This window comes from Giraffa tippelskirchi, chromosome 11 (assembly GCF_054371585.1).
Source record: "Giraffa tippelskirchi isolate mGirTip1 chromosome 11, T2T-mGirTip1v1.2.pri, whole genome shotgun sequence".
Classification (NCBI taxonomy): Eukaryota; Metazoa; Chordata; class Mammalia; order Artiodactyla; family Giraffidae; genus Giraffa; species Giraffa tippelskirchi.
In genome coordinates, this window is record NC_137285.1 from 20,523,452 (window position 1) to 20,550,138 (window position 26,687).

General features: G+C 44.5%; 2 protein-coding genes across 16 annotated transcripts in view; both read left to right on the plus strand.

Annotated features, from left to right (window-relative positions):
* RFLNA (refilin A) overlaps positions 1 to 26,687 on the plus strand; it is a 279,104-nt gene that overhangs the window by 3,976 nt on the left and 248,441 nt on the right. Inside the window, exon 3 of one of the 3 annotated variants that reach the window (XM_081540485.1) lies at positions 11,134 to 11,221. The exons of the other annotated variants lie outside the window; for them this stretch is intronic. The gene's annotated coding sequence lies outside the window, so the exon portion shown is untranslated. The remainder of the gene's footprint in view (positions 1 to 11,133; positions 11,222 to 26,687) is intronic. 3 annotated transcript variants of the gene reach the window in all.
* The window catches only part of ZNF664 (zinc finger protein 664), a 36,360-nt gene that overhangs the window by 3,976 nt on the left and 5,697 nt on the right, over positions 1 to 26,687 (plus strand). For 6 of the 13 annotated variants that reach the window (XM_081540496.1, XM_081540493.1, XM_081540499.1 and 3 more), the window contains exon 3: positions 11,134 to 11,221. The exons of 4 other annotated variants lie outside the window; for them this stretch is intronic. The gene's annotated coding sequence lies outside the window, so the exon portion shown is untranslated. Of the gene's footprint in view, positions 1 to 11,133; positions 11,222 to 11,892; positions 12,207 to 26,687 lie in introns of all 13 variants that reach the window. 3 more of the 13 variants (XM_081540497.1, XM_081540489.1, XM_081540491.1) reach the window with 2 other exon arrangements.

Here is a 26,687-nt window from a genome sequence, read left to right on the forward strand (position 1 = left end):
TTGTCAAAGCAGAAATACATGAAATAAGAGTGAGGTGAGGTTCTAAAATGAAAAGAAGGGAAATATTGTAAATGCTATTGGCTAAAAAAAATGAGACTAACAGAAAAAAAGTGCTAGACAAAAAAATTGAGAAAGCAACTGGGCACACAATGAGTATATAATATTTATAGCTTTCTGAATACTAATAATAACTTTTTCAGAAACTAAAATGGAAAAACAAAAAAGCAGGCTCTGATCACAATGCAACAAAAACCATGAAACAGGTAAACACAGCCTCATCAAGACAAGTGCGACTGACCTGCCTGGAAGAGACCAAACAATACCCTGAAAGATAAGAAAGACTGCCTTAAACTGAAGGATAGGTCATATTCCTGGATGTGATGTTTAAATGCTATAGAGATCCACCTTTTCAGGTGAACTGGACAGAATAGTGAGTAATAAGCTAGAACAAGGTCTATCTAATTGTTTAAACATACTGTAGAGCCAGTTGTGTTTAAACAGTATCACACTAGCTTCAGAGTATCTGGACAGGTCACTGGAACCTATTCAGTACCCCAAAGATAAACTGTATATGGAAGTGTAATAAGTGACAAACCATAATGAATGCCCTCCAAATCAGAGAAGATTAAACATCTGGGCTGAACTTCCCCGATGTTCCAGTGGTTAAGACTTTTTCTTCTAATGTAGGAGGTATGGATTTGATCCCTGGTCAGGGATCCCACATGCCTCAGGGCCAAAAACATAAAACATAAAAACAAAATATATAACAGAAGCAATACTGTAACAAATTCAGTGAAGACTTTTAAAATAATGCCCACATTAAAAAAATCTTTAAAAAAATAGATGAACATCTGGAAAAAGGAGTTCTGCATGCCGAGGTGAACAGAGCACAGGCTTAGCAATCAGACAGACTTGAACTGGAATTTAAGTGAGGAAAATGATACCCACTGTACAGGTGTTGAGAGAGAAAGAGGTACAGGGCCGGGCACCCACGAGACATTCAAATCTGTTATTAGTTAAAATCTGTATTGGGCTACATAAATATTTAAAACTTCTTTAAGAAGAAAGGAAAAATGAAATCCTAGGATCAAAAGCCAAACCACAAAGTCGAAAAATAGTTATGACAAATATAAGTGAAGAGTTAATATCTTCAACACTTAAAGAACTCACACAAATCAATGAGAAAATGAAAATGTACCCACATGGTTGCAGGATGTGGCTCGATAGTTCAATGGATAGAAATATAATTTATTTGACATTTAGAAAGATGTGTAATCTCACTAATAATCAAGTAATTTGTGATTACTCCTGTAGAAAAGTAAGACTGTATTCTCAATAGCAACAAAACCAGAAGACGTTTAAGAGGAACACACAAATGTACAAAAGCTCTGTGAAAAAAGTAGAAACCTTTACCTGAAGAATTTAAAAGCTAACCCAAATAAGTGGGCAGACATTACATGCTTTGGAAAGGGATGGCATCTTTGTAAAGATTGCAGTACTCTACAAGTTAAACTGTAACTTCAATGTAATTCCAGTTGAAATCTCAGTGAGACTTACTTTTGGACACTTGATAAATTGCTTCTAAAATTTGTCCAGAGGACTAAATGTGCTTGAGTGGCCAAGAAATGTTTCAAGTGGAAAATACTGGTGAAGGATTTGCTATGCCAGATAGCAAAACACACTGTAATGGTACAGTTATGTAAATAGTGAGTACAGGAATAGAGAGGTTGGTACATGGAACAAAGTAGAGTCCAGTAACCCATTTATATAGAGAGGAATTTATTATATAATAAAGTTGGTATTTTGAAGCAGTTGAGTTGGGTACATTGGATATAATGTTGGATACATTGTAGAGGGATAAATGACTATTTGGAAAGAAAGATTCTACTTCCCCATATTCAAAATGACTTATTTGAATTAAAGAATGAGCTTAAAGACAAAAACACCTGTAAAAGTATAAGAAGAAAATATAAGAGAATTTATTATGTTGGAAAATAAGTTTCTAGGGTAAGCAGTTTATTAATAGGTAAGACCAAGGCCCCAAATCATAAAGAAAAGACTGATAGTTTGAACATCATCAAAGCTGATATTTCTGTGTGATGTAAAAACATTATAAGTTGACAGACTGGGGGAAAAGTTCTGGTAACATGTACAAACAAAAAAAAATTAAAAGCCACTTCCCTGATGGCTCAGATGGTAAAGCGTCTGCCTACAATGCGTTTGAACATAATCAAAGCTGATATTTCTGTGTGATGTAAAAACATTATTAGTTGACAGACTGGGGGAAAAGTTCTGGTAACATGTAGAAACAAAAAAAAAATTAAAAGCCACTTCCCTGATGGCTCAGACGGTAAAGCATCTGCCTACAATGCGGGAGACCCGGGTTCGATCCCTTGGTCGGGAAGATCTCCTGGAGAAGGAAATAGCAACCCACTCCAGTACTCTTGCCTGGAAAATCCCAGGTCAGAGGAGACAGAGGAGCCTGGTAGGCTGCAGTCTATGGGGTTGTAAAGAGTCGAACACAACTGAGCGACTTCACAAACAAACAGACAAAGGATAATAGAATTGACATAGTTAAGAAATGAATGGAGGATGTGAATAGTTCTCATTTAATAGTTCTCACAGAGAAATGAAAGTGTCAAAGCAATGACAGAAAATTCAGCCTCACTTGTGATTAGGGAAGTAGAAATTAAAACGGTGAGATTTTGTAGAGGAGGGAATGGGTCTCAGGCAAATTAAAATGCTATCCAAGTATGTAGAGGAAAAGCTACCTGATACAGCCTTTGTTGTTGTTTGGTTGGTAAGTTGTGTCCGACTCTTTGTGACCCCATGGACTGCAGCACGCCAGGCTTCCCTCTTTCACCATCTCCCAGAGTTTGCTCAAGCTCGTGTCCACTGAGTCGGTGATGCCATCCAACCATCTCATCCCCTTCTCCTTCTTCCCTCAATCTTTCCCAACATCAGAATCTTTTCCAATGAGTTGTCTCTTGGCATCAGGTGGCCCAAAGTATTAGAGTTTCAGCATCAGTCCTTCCAGTGAATATTCAGGGTTGATTTCCTTTAGAATTGACTGAAATTAGTTTGCCCTTTCCCAATGACAATTTGGTTAAACCTATCAAAAATTTAAAAACACCCATATGCTTTCATCCAGCAGATACACTTCAGGGAATTAGGGATATTCTAATAAGAGGATACAAGTTAAAGTTAGTATGAATGAAGTCTGTCACAGTATCACTTATAAAGAGGAAAAGCTGAAGATGAATGCAGAAAAAGTTTGTTGTCTCTACACTATGGAATGTTAGGTAGCTTTTAAAAAGAAAGGGAGATGTGTATGTATTGACATAGCCTGGATGGATATCTAGAATATATTTTTGAGCAAGTTTAATTCCATTTTTTGTAAGATAGAAAACAAAATAATGTATGTGGTTGTGTGTGTGTGTTCTGAATGAAAATAGAGATAGGTCTAGAAAGATATGTGGAAAATGTATTGTGATTACTTCTTCTGAGGGAAGGAGAATAGGGGAGATTGAATTTTTATTTCTGGGACTGATTTTATATTTGTTTTACATGCTTTTGGATTGTTGCAGGTTTTTTTTAAACAGTATTTACTTCTGTAATGAAGATGTTAGAATTTCTCACTTAATAAAGGCCCAAATTTAGACAGAAAGTTTTAAGACCTAGTACTTACGTGGGTGTAGCAATAATGTCTCACATTTATGTTCCATTGGCTATATGTATCAAGAGCCTTAAAAATTATCATATTCATTGATGTAGCAACCACCTAGAAACCATCAAAGGAATATTTTTAAATACAGAGAGGCTTCATGTATAAAAGATACATGCTGCTGCTGCGTCGCTTCACTCATGTCCGACTCTGTGCGACCCCATAGATGGCGGCCCACCAGGCTCCCCCGTCCCTGGGATTCTCCAGGCAAGAGTGCTGAAGTGGGTTGCCATTGCCTTCTCCAAAAGATACATATTATAGAATTATTTTTAAGGGTGCATTTGCAGGCTGGTTAAGTTATCCACTGGGTAATATATTATTGGCTCTTAAAATATTTATGAAGGAAATGTATTGAAGTGCTTATGACAGTGTTAAGTGAAGAAAATCAGGATACAAAATTGCATACGTTACATGATTAAAACTCTTATTAAACAGAAGTCCCAACAGCCCTCCACAAAAACCTATGATGGTAAAATATCTGGAGGAAATTAAATGAAAATCTTAAAAATTGTGGACTTTGGGTAGTAAGATGTTGGAACATTTAAATTTTTTTACCTTTTCATTTTCCAGGATTATATGTCATTGCATCTATAATTTGATATTTCATTTATAATGGAGCATTTACTTTTTAAAAGTACATCATATCTAGGACATTTGTTAGCTGCATGGTTAATAGATGTGTACACTTTAGAAAATACATCTGTCATATATTAAAGTATCATCTAAAGTGAATGTTTTTTGAGTGATATATTTGTTGCTCCCAGCTTTTGGAGGCTAGTTTTCTTCTTAGCAATATGCAGAATACAAGTAGTTCTCATTTCTCATAACTGTAGAATAAATGCAGAAACTTAAACGTGGGCCCTGGGATTTCCTAGTTTGACTCTTGTTAACTCTTTGTGTTTCTAACATGCACGTCGGGTTGTAAAGCATGCTGCCTTTCACCGAGTCAGGGTGAGTGGGACTTAGCCACGGGCCAGGGGCAGAAGCATGGGGAGCCTGATTATTATGCAGGGCCTGCAGGTGACTCGGCAGGGTGGAGCTCAAGGTACCTCGGGCCATGCAGTGTGGATGAATTGAAGGGGTTATGCCAAGGGCAGGTAGATTTGCTCCCTTGCCAAGTGTTCTGTGGACCTGCAGGATTCTGTGGATATGACGTAGCGTGGGGCTTAGTGGAGGACAAAGCTGAAGAATTGTGATAGTGGAGATGAGGTTGCGGACTTGGAAGGACTCTGGGAGCACAAAAGAAGGGGTCATACAGAATCAGAGGTGAAGGTAAGTTTTCTAGAGGCAGTGATGTCTGGTGGTGAGACCCGAAGGTAAATGGAAGGAACAGCAAATGTGATGGGTTGGAGGTTGGGGGATGGAGGTAGTGGTTGAAGCCTAGGAGCAGACTAGATCTGGGGAGCCTGAAGAAGTTTGATTTGGCTGGAAGTAGAATTGGAGTGAGCAATGGTGAGAGATGAACCAGGAGAAGTAAATAGTAGCTCACACTGATCAGAGTTTAAAAGCCATATGAATAAATTTGAAAACTACACTGAGAATTAATGGAACCCATTGAAAAGCTTTAAGCAGGATAATGAACATCCCATTTTTGCATTTTAGTAAGATTACATGACAGTGGATAATGGATTAGAGGAAGTCAGGCATGGAGGTTTTGTAGTGTCCTGGGGGAAGACAGTGGCCTGAATGACAGCTGAGTGTAGGTGAGGTAGGTGGATAAATTCAAGAGCAGCTGGGAAGATAGACTTTGTGAGCAGGAGGAGGGTTGATGGTAACCAGGTTCTGGCTTAGGCCGTTGAGTGACCAGTGGACCCATTTATTACAGCTGAGAACAGAGTTGACTTTGGTGAGGAGATGCCAGACTGAGTTTCGGATGTGCTGACAGAACAATTCATCCGAGAGGAGGAGGATGTCTTCACCAGAGAGTATTGGTCAAAAGAAAGAAATGTGTTTGAAGTGGCCTAAGTGCAGGGGAATCTCTGAGGAGGCTGCCGTGGCACCCCACGCTGTATCTTGGCTGAGGCCCGCTAGCGTCTGGAGCGTCACAGGAGCCAGTGCAGCTCTCTCTGCCCATGTCTCTCCCGAGTCACTGTCCCTCTCAGTTCACTTTGTAGACCCAGGCTTTCCACCTCCCAGTTCTGAACTCTCAGGGAAGAGCATCTGATTGGTTCAGTTCAGCTGACCGGGTTCCTGTTGCAGGGCCCACAGGGGCCGATTCTCCAGGTGGTGAATGCAGGTGGGAGGCTTCGGGAGAGGGCGGTGCCCTGGCAGCTGAGGAGAAAGTTCGACAGTAGGTTTTAATGGCTCAGAGATGTGAGGAAGGGATAAGGAGTCAACCTAGATTTGGCAAATCAAAGTCATTTATCCTAGATGTAAAGAATTACCACAGCTAACCCACAGCTATGGTAGATACTCATTTATCCAGAGGTTGGAAGAAGGGAGATTTTAAAAAAATGAAATGTAACTTTGGAGTTGTATCAGCAGAATTCAAAGTTTAATTTGAAAAAGCAGTAATTTGTGTTGCTGACACTAAAGCATTTCTACAGCTTTATTCTAACTCTAGAATATGCAGTGTCTCTTGTGTCACCTGCTATAAGAAATTCAATAAAGCTATTCTAGAGCTCATTTATTTTTTATAACGTGCAAGTTGATAAAATAGTCATAGCTTTTTTCCACAGCTTATTTTGCATTGACTTCCATAGTAATGTGCCAAATCTTCTGAGGAAGCCCTTGTTCCAGCTAGAGTAACCCTCTGTCCCGAAGGTTATAAATTCTGCCTCTTTAGGTAAACGATAAAACAATTCATAAAAAAAATCTGAACCCTCTTTCCTCAGAGTAAACCCCATTATGTCCCTCTGGCTTTCAAAATTATTTTTAGATATGCATTTCAAATGTGTAGGATTAAGCTTGATAGGATTTAAGAATGTTTTAGTGATTCAAAGTACTTGGCGTCGGCCAGCAAACACAAGTCAGGTTTTTAGTTAACCAATATTCAGTAACTTACTACTGTATCTCTCTATCATGATAGAATTAGGACCTTGTGATAAGCCCCCAGACTCACAATTAGGATTAGGGAACCTGCAGAAAGCCGGCTGTACCAGTCTTCATGGTGCTTAGTAACTAGTTAGAGGTAGTAATCAACTGTGAAATTCACTGCAAGTTCAAATGCCTTAGCCTAAATATCCATGAAAATTTATGAGCAAGTGTTTGAGTGCCCTCTGGAGGCCTTATGAACAGTAACAAACACAGACTCCTACAAAAGGTTTTCTTTAACAGCTAGAATTAAGAACCAGAGGACTAGATAGATAGTTGAACTGGTCTGGGTGTGAGGAGGGAGCAGAGGAGAGCCAGGATGGAACCCACAGGAATGCTAGTACTTGGGGGAGGGGCAGGAGTCTCCAAGCGGACTGAGGATACCAGTGGATGTAGCAAGAGTGGAGTCATAGAAGGGAGTGTCCAGCATGAGAAAGAAGGTGCCAGGAGGAACTTGAGCGGTGTAGTGGTGGGTCGAGGAATGAATGGGAAATGAAAGGATAGAAATCAGGAGAGTAAGTCTCTTAAGAAGCCTGGATGGGGAAATGGAGAAAATATATGGCAGCTAGAGACGGCTAAGTATGGTTTTCCTTAAGGTATAAGAGAGTTTGCGTGGGTTTAAATGCCGAGAGTAGAAAATAAGCAGAGATCAGATGCAGTGGAAGGATGTGGCGGGGGGGGGGGAAGTTGACTTCAAAGTTCCTGGCTTAGAAGGGTTGTTGGGGAAGATGTTGCCTTTTACAGGGTCTTGGAAGATGGTGAATTAGTGATTTTCAGTTCACTGTGGGATGATAGGGAAAGATTTCTGCTATGAAAGAATGTGGAATTGTCATTATGGAAATGGTTCTCATTCAAGCCAAGCAGAAGGTTGAGCTTAAAAAAAATGGAGTGAGGACATACCTTTAGCAGACACTCATTTAGAAAGAAGGAATAAAAGAAGAAATCAAGGCATGAGGAGAGGTGAGAAAGTGCAGGGAACTGGGGATCAAGGAGATGCGTGTAAATTAGAGTCAAAGAGTGAAATGTGAACAAGGGCCTTGAGCTCTGAAGGGGAGGGGAACAGTTTTATTTTGTTTTGTTTGGCTGCCCTGCGTGGTCTCTGGGATCTTAGTTCCCCAACTAGGGGTGGAACCTGGGCCCTGAGCAGTGAAAGCACAGAGTCCTAACCACTGGACCGCCAGGGAGTTCCTAGGGAACAGTTTTGCAGAGGAGGCATTGTGGGGGTGGGATGTAGCCGGGCAGCGGGTGTGTGGAGGGCAGGACCAGGAGGCGTAGAGTGTCCGGGCAGAAACAATGGGGAGGGGGAAATGGTCACAGCTTGAACAGACGGAGAGCTTGTCTGTGCTTACCCAGTAAGAGCCCAAGGAAGCAGTGATTGCAGAAAGAGAATTATATTTGCCTTTGTGCTTTTCAGGTGTAAGATTTAAATCTTGTGTAACTTCTGTGCTCCCTTCTGTTTTTCTCAAAGTGAAAGTGTTAGTTATTCAGTCGTGTCCGATTCTTCGCGACCCCATGGACTGTAGCCTTCCAGGCTCCTCTATCCATGGGATTTTCCAGGCAAGAATACTGGAGTGTGGTGCCATTTCCTTCTCCAGGGGATCTTGCCAAGTGGGACTGAACCTGATTCTCCTGCATTGCAGGCAGATGGTTTTTTTTTTTTTTTTTTTTTAACTGAGCCACCAGGGAAGCCCAATGAGAGGGAGAATCTGGCCAAATGGAAGAGAATATTCGGATCTGTTCCTGACATTTGAGGGGGACTCTTGCACAAGAAGAGAGTACCTGTGATCAATTTTTGATTTATTATTCTGACAGATGGCCTTTAAATGTACATGATCATTTGCAACCTGAACAACATTATTTCCCTTCTTTTTGGTAAAACTCATAGGACAGCTACTAGAAGTTGTTTGGTTTCATTTTTGTAAAATATTTCATTAAGAAAAAATAATAGACTCCTAACTCAGGAGTGCTAAAATTGCAGTCTGTTTAAATTTGGAAGATGAGGGTTGATTTCTAACTTCAGACTGCTCAGTTTTGAATAGTAAAGCATAATATTTAACATGTAAACTTCTATAGAGGGTACGGTGGGCGGGCTCCAGCTTACGCCCAAGCATGTTTGGTTCTGCAGGACTGGTTTACAGGCCTCTGAAGGCCTCAGCAGTCTTGTCTTTGGCAACCTTTAGCATGTCACGTGTCAAACAAAAACATGTACCCATGTCCCATGCAAAAGTAGGTTATACAGAACTGAGAGTTAACCTTCATTTGACTAGTTGTAGGCATTAAACATTTATTAACTTTGATTTTACTACTTCCTTTTCATATTTTACATCCAATAATTATTTTTTCAGGTCTCAAAACATTTTCATGGGCCATTAAGATGCTCATAAACTTTGGGGCCTGTACTGAAGGTGCATAGGGAATGAGACACCCCTCTTCTGCTGAGATGTTGAGGCACGTCTGGCTAGGGTGGACTTGCCAGAAATCTATTTGTTGGAGGCATTGAGCTACCTCCTGGGAAAACTCCATTCTCAGGGGAACTGAAGTACTTTTAGTTAGTGCCTTTTTGTTTGTTACAAACAGCAGAGATCCATTCCATTTTAGGAAATGGGATATGACGTTAAGGATGCGCCTGGACCAGAAAGCTGTCCTCAAAGACAGCTCAGAGAAGCAGTCTTTCCCATCGACAGTGGGGTCTCAGGGCTGCTCTCTTTCCTCTGTGTTTTTTTCCTCTTAATGCCATCTGGCTTATCCTTTTCTCTTATCCCATCAGGCTTTTTTCTACCTTACTTAGAGTTTCTACTCCCTCATGACTTTGGTTTGCTGTGATTGTGGGTGGCTACTCCAGCTCCTTTGTATATCCTACCCTTTCAGCTTCATCCCTCGTGGCTCATCACCTGGTTCTCAGTATTGTTTAGATTCCTGAGGGAGAGACTGAGAATGTGACTTTGTTGCAGCTTTTACTGTTATTCCAGGCCATAGCAGAGGTCGCCATTAAGCTCGTGGGTCAGGTGTCTACACCTGCTCTCAGAAGCTGTGGTGACGTGAGATGGAGCGGTCCTGTGGTCCATAGCAGCAGGACCTACCCTTAAAGCTGAGGCAGTTGCTGTTAGTAGGATTTGCAGGCCAGCAGGCACCATGATTGGCATGTATAGTTCAGCAAGGAAGAAAAAACCTGGCCACCTGTCAACACCATTTGAAGTCTCTATCCTTTAAAGTATATTCTATTAACAACCTTCATTCCGAGGCAACGCTTTGTTCCTGTAGAGAAACTGAAATCCCTAAATATATTGAAAGCATTTTCAGTTTCCCCTTTTCTCCCTATTTTATTCAGTCTCAGATATTGCAGGGTCAGTCAGGGCAACCTGTAGGATTCCATTTCTTGTATTAGTGATTTCTGCTGAAATGATAGAGCTACTTCAGATAGCTGTTAGCAGAGTTGGGTAACTCGAACCTCATGTCAATCACATGTTTCTTTCCTCTTAAAGTTCTGGGGAGCTATATAGACATATAGTAACTTAGCACCAGCCCCAGAGTCTCCAAATGAGGTGTCCCATCTGAATGTCGCATGGCTGCGATGATACCTGACTTCCTCAATATGCCATCAAACTTCCCAAGGAAAAGCGATTTCCCCAAACTTTAAAGTAGGTCTCGGAATCTACACCCAAAGTACTCTTAGCACTTCTAGAATATAGCAGAGGGGGAGGGATCGGATGGAATAAATAAGATAATGATAATGATAGCTAACTGTGGTTCAGCCCTTAACATTTTCTAGGCCCTATTTTAAATACTTGTCATACATTAACTTATTTAACCCTCCAACTACCTTATAATGGTCCCTTACAAGGTCAGGTGCTTTGTCATATCTTCATTAACCCCATTCTTAACCTCTGAGGTGAAGGCTGCTCAGCTAGCATGTGGTAAAACCAAGATATGAACCGGCTCAACCCGCCTTCAGACCCTACTTTAATACCTTCTCACCTGGAAAATAAGTGAGAAAAACAATATTGATTTACATACTGATTAAGACTCTTTAGGATTCCAGCCAATCCCAGTCAGTTATTCGGTCTCTAGCATGAACCTAGAACTCAGTGTAGATAAATTCCTAACAAGAGGCTATTTATGATACTAGGGTTCTTGTGTGTTGAAGTGAAGCTGTGTAGACTTGCCTGGCTTTTCCTTTATAGAGTTTCTCGGGTTTTCTCATCCTCTGTTTGGCCCTGCACGCCTTGAATTCCACATTTTAGTATAAGTCCTGATTATAAGAGGGTCAGCTGGGACCCTGTATTTAGAATACCCAGTTCTTTGAGAAGCCTGGTGATCCTCAGTCGTCCCTGATACACACCTTCTCCTTTTCTCTCCGCATGTTTCTGACCTCGCAGGATCCCGAGGCTCCTGTTGCCCTTCAGCCGCAGTGGGCCCTGCCTCTTCCTCTGGAATGTCTTTGGGGCTTTGACTTCTGTAATTGTGGTGAGTGTTCCCCTCGTTTCACCATTTTTGTAGATGGAGAATCCCCCTGAACTTTTCTAAACTGAAACTGTCTTTGAAGTTCTATCATGTTCCCTTTGGGGCTCAGTGAGGAAGCACGTTTCCCTGACTTACGGTTTTTCTTACACTCTTGCCTGGATCTGGCTTTGACTTCTGTAGACCTTAGGCACCCTTCCTTAACTCTGAAGTCAGCAGAAGCATCTTTGTCCCATCTGGGATTCCTCTTTGTACCTCTGGAGTCTAATTTTCTCAATTTCATGTGAGCCATTAGTTATTAAAGCTTTCCTTTGCCTGTTCCACTTCCCTCTGCTGTCCTGAAGGCCTCTGGATCAGAAACCTGGCTTCTGGACTGATGGTCTCTTGGTTGTCTTTCCTATTGTTCCTGCCTTCATTGAGATACCACAACTTGCTTTTGAGATGAGTTTGTTACTCTGTGTTTCTGGTATTTTCTTGTTTACAAAGCCTGAACATCAGCTTTCTCCTTAAATATGAGTTCCTGAAAGTCTTCTTACCTTGAGCAGGATATTACATCAGTCTCTGTGCAGACATAATTCTGAGAGCATCACATTTCCAGCATAAGCATTTTTTCCTTCATTTTCTTTTGAACCTGTGAATTTGTGATCGTTTTTTAATAATTTTTTTTCCTTCTTCAGCTCAACTCAAGAAGACAACATGTATTTTACATAGGACCGGTATTTGTTGCTCTTTATTTGGTCATTGTTGAAATCCAAAATGTTCCAGTTGAACCCACAGTCTGGATTGCTATGATTCACATTCATGAGAAAACTGTATGTCCTTGCTATGCACAGCTGGGCAGCAGGAGGAAGGAAAACCCTGTCTTGGTAGCTGTTGGCCTGGGGCACGTGGCTTCTTGTGTTCTCCCTTCACTGCCAGAGACCGAATTCTCAGCTCTAAGCCACTCCCAGCCCTGACTTCACTTCCCAGCCACACGAGGAGCACTGACTGGGTGAGATAAAGGAGTTTCAGTGGCCTCTGTCCTAGTGGGTGTAGTTACTGTACCCGTTGAGAAGATTAAGCCCAGGGGGAGGTGTGGTGTCTTTCTCTTCTTGATTCTGCACGGCTCAGGTGGGAAGGCGGGGGCTGCTCCTGACCAGCTCGCTCTCCTCCCTTTCCCCAGGTGCTGGATTGATTGCCAGGCGCTGGCCCTGTTTGGAAGCCTGGGCAAATCTGCTTGGGCACGGCGGCAAAGGAGTTTTCTCTCTACTCTGTCCCTGTCTGTCTCCTTTCTCTCTGGTGCTGACTTGGGTGGCCACAGCCAGCCTTCTTCGTTGTGAGTGGTCAGACCGGAGATACAGGCCTCGGTTTATATGAATTCTTGTTCCGTCCATACTGACTTTGGTCTCAAGTTCAAGATTTCCACTAACAGAGGGAAAAGAAGGTCTCCATGTGATATAGTCCCACTGTGAAATGCCGCATCAGGAATGGGCTTCACAGGCCTAGCTAATGATGAAGTGTTCATGTGTGTGTATTTCCAGTTCAGTCCCGTGCTCATTTCTGCCTAGAGTACCCCATGTTGAGGAGTGTTCGCTGAGACCACTGGCCACATTTGGTAGTCGTCTGCTAGCACACATTTCTAAAGTGACACTGATCCCCCTCAGGCGTCAGTCTTCCCATGTCAAAAGCCTGAATGTTGAAGCTCTGTGCTGTTTGTTGTAACTGTTCTTGGGAGTAGGGTGGTGATGCATCTCTAGCCATGCTAGTCCTGAATTCTGGCTGCCAGAGAGCATCCAGCCTGGGATTATGGCAACAGCTAAGCCGTGAGCTGCCTTCAAGGTTCGTGCTTCTGAGGGAGCCTGCTCCACAGACCTGTCTCCCCCAGTCACACTCACCTTGGTTTCCCAAATGAAACAAGTTACAAGTAGTGACCCAGGTGTAAAAGTAGCCAGAATCTGAGATAGTTAAAGTAGGCAAATTCATAGAAACAGAGCAAAATGGAAAGGGGAGTTGTTCATTGGGCACCGAGTTTCAGTTTTACAAGAGGGAAAGGTTCTGGAGATGTTTCACACTAATGTGCACATACTTAACACTGCCGTGGACTCTACATTGAAAAATGGTAATGATGGTATGTTTTATTATGTGTTTTTTTAACAATTAAAAATTAGAATCCCAAATCTGTAAACTCTTTGACCTGCCAACTGCTGTGGCACTCCCAATCCAAGTGTCACTCGAGACAGGCCTGTTAAAAATCGACTTTTCATTTCTCTCAGGTCCCATGGGTCCAGGCTGTGTTTCTCCTTCCTTTACTTAGATGGGCCCTTTCGGGCACTGAGTGTCCTCATTGTGTCCTGAGAAGGTTTTCAGTCCCCCCATCGGTACTGCTCCTTCTCGAGGGCTAACTGAGATTGAGGCCTCTAAGCCCCATGATGTGAGTGAGAGTGAGCACTGGAGTGACTAATGCCAGGTCTTACCATCCATTTCGTGGATGAGTGAGCTAAGGCTGAGTGAGCAACCTGTGGTCACACAGCTATTTAGTGATGGATCAGGAATTTGAACTTAGAACCGCATGCAAGCCCAGTGTTCCACCCACCAAATTATTATGATTCCTAATGTACAGAGATGTTTACACATTTACCAGATAGATAAGATGAACTTGAGCCTTGTATGTGGTACTCATGTGATACATCACTGAAGCAGGTCACACTCTGTCCTGTCTCGTGGGCATTTCTGTGTAGTGTTCAAGAGCAGGAAAGAGGTGGTGGAGCTCAGAGTGTGAGGAGATGTCACTGCAGTCAGGTGGATTTTAAAACGATCCTTTGAATAGAGGGTCAAGAGGGCAAAGTGCTGGGAGACACAGGAGAGAGATGCGAGGGTGTGAAAGCAGGAGAGAGATGCGAGGGTGTGAAAGCAGCGTTTGACTCTGAGCGGAGGAGGAACCCTAATTACAGGGAGAGGCACCGCCGGGGCTCGGGAAGCCTCTGCCTGTGAAATGACATTCTTGGCAAATGAATGCGTGTGTCATGCATTAATTAAAATAAGGGAAATAAGGAAACTCATATTTATTTGGCTTCAGCGAGGCTGCGGGCACCCTGATAAGTACTTTCACACTTATTATCTTCTTTAATTATCACAGCCGAGTGTTGTAGACATTAATATCCATATTTTTACAGATCAGTCTGAGATCAGCCAGGGTCACATAGCGAATGGCAGCACCAGGCCCACACCCTGCTGTGTCTCTTTGTAGGTGATTTTTGTGGGAGGACTTGGCTGGAGGGGAGCGGAGGAGTGTGTCCCTATGTCATGCTCTATCACCGAAATCACACAGGCAGTTGTTCTTTGCAGACTTAGAAGAAAACTTGGCATCAGTTGAGACTTCTTTCTCAGACTCAGAAGAAAACTTGGCATCACTCCCTCCATACTTGTTGCCCTTCTCCAGACCTCATTTCATAGTCTCTGAGATAATTTCTAGTTAAAGAAAAATCTGGCATGGTTTCTTTTGTCTTTTATCTTTTTTTCCATTAGGAGTCATTAGGCCAAGTCACACAAAGAGCAGTCATCCCAAGGACAGGGGGAAAGCGGCTCTCTTCCCTACAGCTCAGTAAAACCCAGAGCTCACGTCCTTGGCCACTGGACTTTGTTAAGGGCGAGTACAGGGAACCTAGAACTTTTAGTGTGTAGGGCTTCGGGACATGTGGGCGAGAATAGCGGGTGGGGACAGAGGAGCCGACACACCTGGGGCCCCAGGTAGGAAAGGGGGACGGGGCGGGGACAGAGTGGCCTCCCTGGGAAAGCCTGGCCACATGGTGGGAGGGCAGCAGCATCAGGGTTCTCCTCGAGTGCTCAGGACTCATACTGGAGCGGAGTCTTTTCTCACCAGCTGGAGGGAGCGAAGCAAGAGGAAGGCAGCCAAAGTGTCCTGAAATCCACTGTTGTTGTTAAAGTTGAGTTGGAGACTCCTGCTCAGTCAGAACCTCCTTTGACCGATCTGAAAAGTTGGCCTCACTACCCTTGGGGAAATTGTCGTTCTAAATTACTCAGGCTACTGATGATCAGTGGTGTATTCAGGAAGTGCCGCTCTGGTGCCAGGTCAAGAGTGTGAGAATACAGGTGAGGGTGTGCTGCTGAGTAGATGCCGCACCAACAGCAGCCAGTGGCCAGTAACTGACAGACTAGTTCAGGAGCCCTGCTCCGAGGTCATGGCACTGCAGTGACAGGATGCAGTGTGTAAGCCCCTGCACGGGCCCTTGGGTGGATAGACGCCCGGCCCGTGTTCTGAGGCTGTAGAGGGATTTGACCACAGGACATTTAGGCCCAGGAGAGAGATGTGCGCTTGAATCACTGTAAGTGAAGCTCCGCTCTCAGCTGAAGTTAGCCTGGAAAGACGAGGAAGCCTACATCTACCTGTGTGAGTGAGAGCACCACCTCAGAAGAGTGGCCTGGCGGTTGGGCCTTGGGTGAGGGGATTTGTCAGCAAGGGCAGGTGAAGACGTGTGGGGAGCAAACCAGATGGAGGCCTTAGTGGCTTCTGTAGAGTGTTAGGGGAAGTCAGCCCCAAGGTGAGAGGTCTAGGACCTTACAAGGTGGGGCTTCCTGTGACCTGTTGCCATTGAGGCAGCCCAGGGCATGTACAGAGGGACCAGAATGAGGAAAAGTGGCCTTGGTAGCTTAGGAGTGAAGTACTGGGAGAAGTGTGGGAAATTGGAAAGGCTTTCTGGGGACATGAGCCTGCCCTGGGCAGCCAGTGTGGATGTCCTCCAGGCTGCTGTGTCTTCCGTTCGAGGACCGATGGTGACATAGAAGCAAAATAGAATGAGTGTGGCATTCACGGTCCTGATCAATGAGTGACGAGTGACTGCTTAAGTTATTCTGAGGTAGATAGCTGAGCAAAGATGAGGTGGATTGGGCCCATGCAGCTTGAGTATCTAGGTTGACACTACCTTGTGTGTTGTGTAGTTTAGACTGGAATTTTCTGAAGGTGTAGTGGGGTCAGTGAGGAGATAGATGCTGCCTCTGCTGTCTGCCCAGATCTCTGTGGCATGCAGAGAGGGGTGACCTTGAACTTCTTAGCCCTGTTCCTCGGCAGTATGCAGACACCAGGCACCCGAACTGCCTTTCCATTTATCTTTTGTTCCAAGACTTGTAGAAAAGGGTCAAGTAGAGGTACCTTGGTGTAGTACTGTGGCCAGAGTAATGTCTGAGCTAGTTGACTTCTGGGACTTCTTGATGGCTGGGAGTTCCTAGCCACGCTGGGGACAGGTTCCATGTTCTCTCTTCACTAACAGCGGCATCTGGCATGTCCGGGGGGAACCGTGTAAGACAATAAAAAATCACAAGGCCCTTGGGCCAGAGATCAAGGTCTTACAGGAACACATCAGGGGTTGCTGCCTAATGGGATAATTTCTGAATCCTTTAAAAAGCGTCTCTCTGGGTAGAGAATTATTTCTTGTAGTGTTCATTTTTCCAGTCTTATGGGCAAAACTTGACTTTGGGGTTACTTTAGAGGAGTATCGTTACATCTATTGTATCTTAAATCCAGAATAATGATGGCTGATGGTGGAAATGACTGACTACAATTAATTGTTCATCTTACAGTTTGTTCCCATACTTTCAACTTTAAAAAAAGTGAGTTTGAGATAGAATCTCAATCCCTTTTTGGGCTTTGGATCTTTTTACACTTTAAAATTTTCCACAGTTTATTGTGATCCACACAGTCAAAGGCTTTGGAATAGTCAATAAAGCAGAAATAGAGGGGGTTTTTTTGAACTCTCTTGCTTTTTCAATGATCCATTGGATGTTGGCAATTTGATCTCTGGTTCCTCTGCCTTTTCTAAAACCAGCTTGAACATCTGGAAGTTCACGGTTCACGTATTGCTGAAGCCTGGCTTGGAGAATTTTGAGCATTACTTGACTAGCGTGTGTGGAAAATTCTGAAAGAGATGGGACTACCAGACGATCTGACCTGTCTCTTGAGAAACCTGTATGCAGGTCAGGAAGCAACAGTTAGAACTGGACATGGAACAACAGACTGGTTCCAAATAGGAAAAGGAGTACGTCAAGGCTGTATATTGTCACCCTGCTTATTTAACTTATTTGCAGAGTACATAATGAGAAACGCTGGGCTGGAAGAAACACAAGCTGGAATCAAGATTTCCGGGAGAAATATCTATAACCTCAGATATGCAGATGACACCACCCTTACGGCAGATGGCGAAGAAGAACTAAAGAGCCTCTTGATGAAAGTGAGAGAGGAGAGTGAAAAAGTTGGCTTAAAGCTCAACGTTCAGAAAGCTAAGATCATGGCGTCTGGTCCCATCACTTCATGGGAAATAGATGGGGAAACAGTGGAAACAGTGTCAGAGTTTATTTTTTGGGGCTCCAAAATCATTGCAGATGGTGATTGCAGCCATGAAATTAAAAAACGCTTACTCCTTGGAAGGAAGGTTATGGCCAACCTAGATAGCATATTTAAAAGCAGAGACGTTACTTTGCCAACAAAAGTCCATCTAGTCAAGGCTATGGTTTTTCCAATGGTTATATATGGATGTGAGAGTTGGATGGTGAAGAAAGCTGAGTGCTGCAGAATTGATGCTTTTGAACTGTGGTGTTGGAGAAGACTCTTGAGAGTCCCTTGGACTGCAAGGAGATCCAACCAGTCCATCCTAAAGGAGATCAGTCCTGGGTGTTCATTGGAAGGAGTGATGTTGAAGCTGAAACTCCAATACTTTGGCCACCTCATGCAAAGAGTTGACTCATTGGAAAAGACCCTAATGCTGGGAAGGATTGGGGACAGGAGGAGAAGGGGACGACAGAGGATGAGATGGTTGGATGGCATCACCGACTCGATGGACATGAGTTTGGGTAGACTCCGGGAGTTGGTGATGGACAGGGAGGCCTTGCGTGCTGCGATTCATGGAGTCACAAAGAGTCGGACACAACTGAGTGACTGAACTGAACTGAACACTTTAAAAAGTGTTAAGGACCTCAAAGGGCTTTCTGTCTATGTGGATTATAGGCATCGATACTTATAATAGAAATGAAGACTAGAATTTTACAAAAGTATTAATTTAAAAATAATGACAAACTCATTACACATTAACACAGATTACATTTTTTTGAAAATAATACATTTTCTAAAACAAAAAACATTTAGTAGGAAGAGTGGTATAAACATTTATGTCTGCTTCTGTGCTCAGTCTCTTGCAATATGTTGTTTTAGCTGAAGTAGGTGAGGACGTCCAGCTTCACAGACAAAGGAACTGAAAAGGGGGTTGCAGTAGCCTTTTCAGGTACTTGTGAGTTCCTTTGTGACCTGATACCAAACTTGACAAGTGGTGCTTTGCTGCAGATTATTTGCAGTGTGCAATCTGAAATCCTGTGTTAAAATTCCCGGTCTCTTCCTGCACTTGGAATAGATGTTTTACCCACGCTGATGTATTACCTGACACGTGGGTCATTTGGACATCAGTTCACTTTTTGCAGAGCCTGAAAATGTTCATACATTTCATTATGTGTAATATCAGAAAACTCATGGTTAGTGTTGCTGTCGGTTTCATCAGGACAGTCTTCAAGTCTCAGGAAGCTAGAGAGCCCATGGTGACAGACAGGAGTTTTCCCAGATCCCAGTTTTCACTTGAAAGCTCAGATTTGACAGTTGGTGATAAATGCCATCAGTTTCCTGTTATCTGAGAGGTCTGCCCAGCACCCCAGTCTGCAGAGCAGGTGTATTGTCACTCAAGTAAAAATGACATTCCGTCGAGAAGAGGCCGGTTGAGTTTGCAGCTCAGACAGTTAGACAAGCGTTCTTCCTTGAGACAACCACTGCGCTTGAGTACGTGACCTGATATGGTTCCATTTTAACCAGGAATATGATAAATATACATTAAAATATATGTGTGTGTATTTCATATCAATAAATAATGAACATGATTTGTTTAACATAAATGTTATAATAAAAGGGTGTAGATTTAAAGAATTATTTTTTGTTGCTTCTTCAAGGATATTCTTAAGTGAAGCTTTTTTTTTTTTTTACTGTGAGCCCCTGGAGGTGAAGAATCTTTCAACTACTTGTGCCTTTGCCACGGGGTTTTGTGTGAGGAGCCTAAGGAGTGGGCACCTTGGCCAGCCAGTGCGTTTGCATCCTCCCGGCAAATGTCAGCACAGTGAAAAAAGCAAGCAATGTTTTCGTATTATCTTGAAAGTCATTTTGATATTGTTTTGTAAGGGTTGTGGAATCCTCAAGAGTCTTGGTTTTTGAGAACTGCTGGTCTAGGACGGCAGCTGCAAAGAACTGAGCCTCCCAGGGTTGGATGGTGGTTTGGTGTCCCAAGCTCACAGGTTGGGTTTTTTGCAAGAGACTCAGCTTGTAGCTGGTGGACCACTTTCAGCCTGATGAGCCCAATGACGTTGTATTTGTAGGAGTGAATGCTTCTAAGGGGGAGTAGGTGGGAGGGGCCCACTCCCCCCTGATGTCTTCAAGTGGACAAGAGCACATGGTTCTATTCCCTACCCAACTCTGAAGGCATCTGACCTCTTGCCTGTTGCTGGAGCATGGTTGTAAGATGAACCAGGCCGTTTGTCAGGCTCTTGGCTTAATGTGTTGGAGGAGGAGCCTTAAACCTGGAGTGAGTGAGGAAAGCAGAATGTGCAGGGCATATTTTAGAGCACACTTTTAACATTTCTGTGGATAGCAGAAACACAGAGAAAGGGGGAAGGAAAGAGATGGATACAATGACCAAGCCTTATTCTGAGCTACCAAATTGGATACAAGAATTTTTAGGGAAAAGAGTTTCTTTGTCATTCTACAGCCAGTATTGATGAGCATTTTCCCCAACTCAAGAGGGAAAGATCTGGGGACTTGTCTTTCACCCTGGGAGGATAGAGCACTGAGTTTTTGGCCCCTCAGTGCTGCATCGACAGGGAGAGGCGATCTGGAACAGGGATGAGCACGTGATCCGGAGAGGGAACAGACGCAGGGAGGTGACCGGACGCTGGCCAAGCACCGCAGGCTCCTGAAGCCGCCCTCCAGTGAATGGCAAGCCTTCCTGACGTGCAGCAAGCTGAGGTCAGAGGGGAGTCCACATGGAGCCTGGGCATGTGCACGGCCTCGTTTCGTGTTTGTGACAGCCCCAAGAGATGGAGGTGTGAGTATCATTTCTCTTTTACGTTCAAGGTCATTGAGTCTTAGGCTTAAATGACTTGCTTAAAGTCACACTGTGAATAAGCGGGAGAGCTGTGAAGTGTGTGTTTTGCAGAATGACAAAGGGCAGAAAGTGCCGTTCTTGGGTGAGAGGCGGCTTTCAGTGGGCTGAGTGTAAAGGAGGGTGGGCAGCTAGGGACACAGGGTCGGGGCCGCACGGAGACTCTCTCTCTCAGGACCAGGCTGTCGGATGGGTGGTGGGTTTCACAGGCTTTGATGTCTGTAGAAGAGTGGAATCTTTCTTCTTTCTGAAATGTTTTCTTGGCGATGAGGATGAGAGGCTGGAGCTTCTTCATATTCTTGGCCCACTAGAGGGTGTGCAGTCTTAAGACTTCGCTAGCAGATGGTTCCCTGGCAGGGTTTGTGGTGATCTGGGGGGACGTTAAAGTCACGGCTGCTGTGGAAAGGGATGTGGCGGGGATGGATGAGTGGAGGCGTGTACGCTCCACACCCTGTTCTGGCTGTCCACACAGGCCAGCTGTGTCTTAGTCCTGTGACAAGGAGCCTCTCTCTCTCACTGACCAGGCTCTGAGGACGGATTCCTATGGTATCGGAGGCCATGTGGCCACGGCAGAAGCTACGTGTGAGTTAGAAAGCCTCCCCTCCTGTTTCCAGACAGAACATTATTGCCTATTGCTGCCCACTCCCCTTCGATTTCAAACCTTAGAGTTTTATCCTAAGAAAGCGCCCTTTCCTATCACACAGGAAACCATAATCTGGTAGAGCTGAGAGGGGGGCAGAGCTGTCCCCCCCACCCCCTCTTCTGCCTCCCATGTGCTGAAGTGCGCTCCTAGGGCTGGTCATCCTGGCTGTCTCTAGACACTTGCCCTTTCCCAGGGTGAGTTCTTGCGAAAGGGTTCCTCCTTTTGGTTTCAGTTTAAAAGTAGAGTTTATTGGACGTCTTCCTTGTGATGTGAAACTGGTTGGGATGCCCCTCAGGCATGCAGCTGTGTCCCCAGGGCCCTGCTTGGCCACAGCACCACTCACACAGCGCTGGGCCCGTCGCCTTCCCCTGCTAGACTGTCAGCCACACAAAGGCAGAAGCCACGGCTGTGGTGTTCATCACAGGATCTTCCAGAGGGCAGCCCACTGCCCGACAAGTACTGGGGGCTGAGTGTGGAACGTGTGCCTACACTCTCGCACAGGGTGATCCTGCGTCTGAGTTCAGTTTCCAGGACTGTTGGCATCAGGGACACCTTTCTTCTGGGCCTGCTTCTGGATGGGCTGGATTCTCTGAGTATCACTTAGATATCAAACACTCAACGGCATGGCATGAGCCAACATGTGTTAGGGCAACTGGGAATACTGGAATCTTCCTGTAAAACACTTCCCAGTAATTAAGAGACTGGGAGTTGATTGAGATTCTTTCACCCTGACTAGTCTGGGGCATCCTCATCTGAGCTACAGCCCTTTGATCGTCTCTGAGAACCTTCTCCAGGCCTCGGGACACAATTGCCTGCTCTGCATGTGGGAAGGAGATGAGTCACGTGGCCGGTGCAGCCGACTGCCATTGGTAGTAGGAGCTTTGCTTGATGCTGGAGGCATCGGAATGTCTTCCTTCCAATTCTTTTTTTATTCATTTTTATCTTTCCCAGGAAGGGTGCCCTTGTCCCTCTGAATGTCAGAACCGTAAGCCCACATGTTCTGACAGGTCTGGTTCTGGATAGGAAGTTGGTTTGATTTCTGTTGAAGTAGCTTTGACTGGGGTATTAGAGTTGGCTACTGTAGAGTGGGATTATCTATACTTAATGCATGATAGGAACCAAAGCACTGTATACAGACCTGCAACACAGCGTACCACAGCAGCCGGCTTGATGTGGAGTCTGAGGGCGAGGCTTCTGTCTGCTAGCTCCTTGCCAGGTGTGCATGACTTTCTCTCCTACTGAATCAGGAGGTTGGTCTTGATTTCACAACCAGCCTGTGCTGAGTGTGTCCAGGTCCGAGTCAGTGTTCCGGAGCATCCACTCGTCTCCTTTCCCAGTCTGTGCCTCTCTGCTGGGGAGCTGGCTGTCCTCTGGACACGGCCACACTGGTGCCTTCCGCTGGCCCGGTACTGGGCCCTGTGGGGTGCTGACTCTCAGTGTCCCACTCACTCCCTCTTGCCTCCAGCCCCTGCCTTGTGGAGCCTGGGTCCTTCTGTAACCACTGGATCATTTTAACAAGAAATCCATGAAAAATGAGTTCACTGTCTTCTCCTATGTAGAATCGTATTTTGGGGACAGCTGTGTAAAAGACAGTAATATATGAAAGGCACACACAGAAGTGTGTTTAAATAATCCTGTTTCAAAGTCCACATCCAGTCTTCCCTCCCCAGCACAGTCTCATGAACTTCTTCCCAGGGCAGAGGGGCTGTTACCTTTGAGTTCTTCAACAAATTCAGGCTGAAATTTGGAGAGAAAATCAGTGTCCCCACTCTGTACCTGCCTCTTGACCTTTGCCCCCTGCAGGTCGGACCAGAGTGGGCTCCTTTCCACTCTGGAGCCCACTAACCATTGTCAGCAAAACTCCAAGAGAAATGAGCAGACCCTGTGCCTCCTCCCCCAGCCCAAGCCTGTTGCCATAGGAAACAAGCGTGCTGCCTGCAAGGAAGGTCAAGGCCGCTGCCGTAAATGCCGGACCTCAGCCCACAGTCCAGCAGCAGTGCTGCCTCCTGGTCACAGTGCCAGTGAACTGTGTCTAGACTTGGGAGCACGTGGCCCGATCAGCCCTCCAAGGGCAACAGCTCCGTCCTGGCCTGTTAATCCTGCGTCTCCATCTCCAGGTGACCCTTATCCTGTGCCAGGGCCCAGACCTTTTGTTCTTTCAGGGCGTAGTTTCTTTGTATTTAAGGCTCATTTGTTTTTTAACTTCCCTGTGTTTCAGCCACGGTTGTTTATTCACCTAGATCCCTTACTTTTAAGTGACCTGGGGGACAGGTATTGATGAGGTGTTTTTGGGTCACACAGTTGACATGAAGCAAATCTCCCGATGGACAGACTGCAGGGAGGGAAGAAAATCCTTTTCATGAAAGGTGGGGTTTGGGGCAGTTGGGCTACTTAAAACCCTTTTCCTCTCACTTCTCTGCCGGCCTGCACCTTTCTTATTTGAAAAGGTCTCCTCACATGCAGGTTGAAGTCACGGACTTGCTGATGGTGCGCCAAGGTCTTGTGGAGAGACAGGACGTGGTCTGTGGTGGTGCCTGGCGACCTCAACTGCAAGCCCCCTTCCTCCTCTGGTCTCCCACGTGGCCCCCAGTCATACACACTGTCCCCGGGACACTGGATAGGAAACATGCTTCGAGGGAGAGATTCTTGGGAGCATCATGCCCTTGCAGTGTGTAGAATTCTGTGATTCCTCCCTGCTCTCTTGGTCTGCCGTCTCCTTTGTGAAGAGGCAGTGAGACAGGTGCTGTTTTAGGAAAGGCTGCAGTGGGGATCCTTGGTGCCTGTTTGTCCTTCTCTTGTTGGTTACATGGCAAGTCTGCTGGAGGTTCTTTGCCTGGCCTTTAACCTGCAAAATATGGCTTGCGTTCAGCACATTGAGACTTATAGCTGTGCCCAGGCCTTTTACGTGGAAGGCACGGCAGTACCCGATTTCCCCATCCAGAGGCCCTCTGGTGGAAGGTCATGCACGATGACTCCAGGAGTTTCACGTCGCCAGCAGAGCCAGTCTTTCCGAGGCCAGCCTGGATGGATACCCTGACCCTGGCCGCTGCCTCTCCAAGGGAGGCCACCAGGGGAACCACACGGCTCTCGGCTCTCAGTTGAGGAGCTGGTGAGGGAAGGAGGAGCCGAGTGCAGCACTGCTCCCCGTGTCCCTTGCTCATCCCCAGCAGCCTCCCTCCGCTCCCCAGAGACGTCTGCAGTGCGCACACACTCAACGCGCTCAGGATGGACTGCCAAGGTCACAGTCGTCGGAGGATTGCATCTGCTTAGTTCACGTGCACCTCTGTTCAATGTTCCAGGTTCGGGGGTCAGTTTGTCATTGCGAGAGGAGCAGGAAAAGAATATTTCCCAGTATTAGCCAGTTTTGTTATCATGAAAAATGACAGACATACACAAAGGAAGAGATTGACTGTCTTATTATTTATCCATCACCTAGATTCAATAGTTAACAACAGTCCTCCCGCATTTGCTTTGTCTGTTATTTTTATTTAGCCCAAGCATTTTGAGACACATCTCAGACATCATTTCATTGTTGCAAGCCTCAGTATACATCTCTAAAAATACAGACATTGGTTTACACAACTGCAAAGGCATCATCACACCTCATACGTGAGCCCAGTTCCTTGTGTAATCTGATACCTAGTCCCTAACGGGCATCTCCCCAGTTGTCCTGTTTTAGCAGCTGGCTTATTTGAATCAAATCCTAAGAAGGTAGATCCTCAAGTTACATTGATTGTTATATCTCAGGTGTCTTTAATCTAGAGCAGCCCCCCCCCCAACTTTTTTTCCTTGGTTTTTTTTGGCCATGGCGTGTAGCATATGGGATCTTAGTTCCCTGATCAGGGGTCAGACCCAAGCCCCCTGCATTGGAAGTGCAGAGTTTTAACTACTGGACCATCAGGGAAGTCCACCCCACCCCCCAACCTTTTCTATACCATTTGTTGCAGAAATGGGCAGTTGTCCTGTGGACTGGCTCACATGTTGATATTTTTCTGCTTGTATCCTGGTAGTTCCCTAGCCCTCCTAGTTCCCTCAAATAAAAAGGAGTCCAGGAGGCGTGTTTGGCAAGAATGTTTCAGGTGACGCTGTGTGGTTCTTGTGGCATCAGGCCAGGAGGCAGGGGGTGTGCTTGCTCCTCTTGGAGTATGCTGACATCGATCAGGGGTCAGGGGTTGATAGCTGGATCCTCAAAAGTGTAAGAAGTTCTTGATCAGCCTTTCATCTGATGTTTTTACCCATTTCTTGCCATGATCTGAATCATGCATTTTGTTACAATTGCACATTTACTAGCTGGCCTGTTGCATTCTCTTGAAAGATAGTTCATAGAGGAAGAATTCTTCCTTCCTTCTTTTTAATTGCCATGTTTCAAAAAAGGTAAAAGTTGATATCCTGTAACTTTCAGTTTAGTCTCGTGCCTTGAGTCTGTCTCTGTCTCTGTCTGTCCCTCTCTTTCTCTCTCCGTGTCTCCCCACCCCTTGTCATCACTGTGAATTCGGGGATTTTGCATATTTGGTGTGTTTCAATGGATCGCATTCATCATTCCTTCTGACGCTCAGTTGTCCCAGTTTTGGCCAATGGGAGTCTATTTGTAAGTTGGCATCTGTATTCTTTGGCATAACTCCTCGCATTCTGGCGTAACGAGGTGTCCCAAGGCTCACTGTGTAAAGTGCTCCTCTGGCCTTGAGACCAGCCACTCTGCAAAGATCCCTGTGCCATTTGGTGGAGAAGGTTCCGTAAGAGAAGGGACCACTGCTGTTGGTAGTCATTGCTTACAGGCCTTTTTGGTGGATACCCTGAAAAAAAAAGAGGGAGCGAAACGTGAATTCAAACTGATATTTCTACATCAAATTTTACATGATAAGATTTTTTTCCTTAATTTTGATTTTATGTCAGTATCTCTCTTCTTTCGCTTCGGGGCAACATTACCATAATGAGTTATTTGCATTATCTTACTTTATGAAAATACATTTGTTATAACTCAGTTAAACTATGAAAGCAGTTTAACTTCTTTGCAGCTTTATTTATCAACAGAATTTCCCTCTAAGTATGGACACTCAGTCTCTTGTACTTAAAAATTTTTTGTGGATAACGGGAAAGTTAAGGTTCATTTTCTTCATTCTGTTTTAAAATTTTAGGGATTGCTTTTCTCGTTTTTTTAATTTCGTTTTTTGAATATATAAACATATGTTTCCAAAGCCAAAACAACATAATGTTACATTCAGAGAAATTTTACTTCATCCTTTTCTTCTTCCTCCTGTTTAAATTCATTTTGTATTAAACAAAAACAGACTTTCAGATACAGAAAGCAAACTTAACTGTTACCAAAGAGGATAATAGGAGTGGGGGAGATAAAATAGGCATTTGGGATTAACATATGCACACTACTGCATATAAAATAGAAAGTAGCAAGGGCCTACTGTATAGCACAAGGAACTATACTCAATATCTTGCAACAACCATAATCTGAAAAGAAATATATATCTAAATGTATAACGGAATCACTTGTTGTACACCTGAAATGAACAGAGCGTTGTAAATTATACTTCAATAAAAAATTCATTTTGTATTATCTTTCTCCATGTTTACTTTTATACATCACGTAAAGATATATGTAAATAATTCACATTCCCCTCCTTTTTTGCACAAAAGG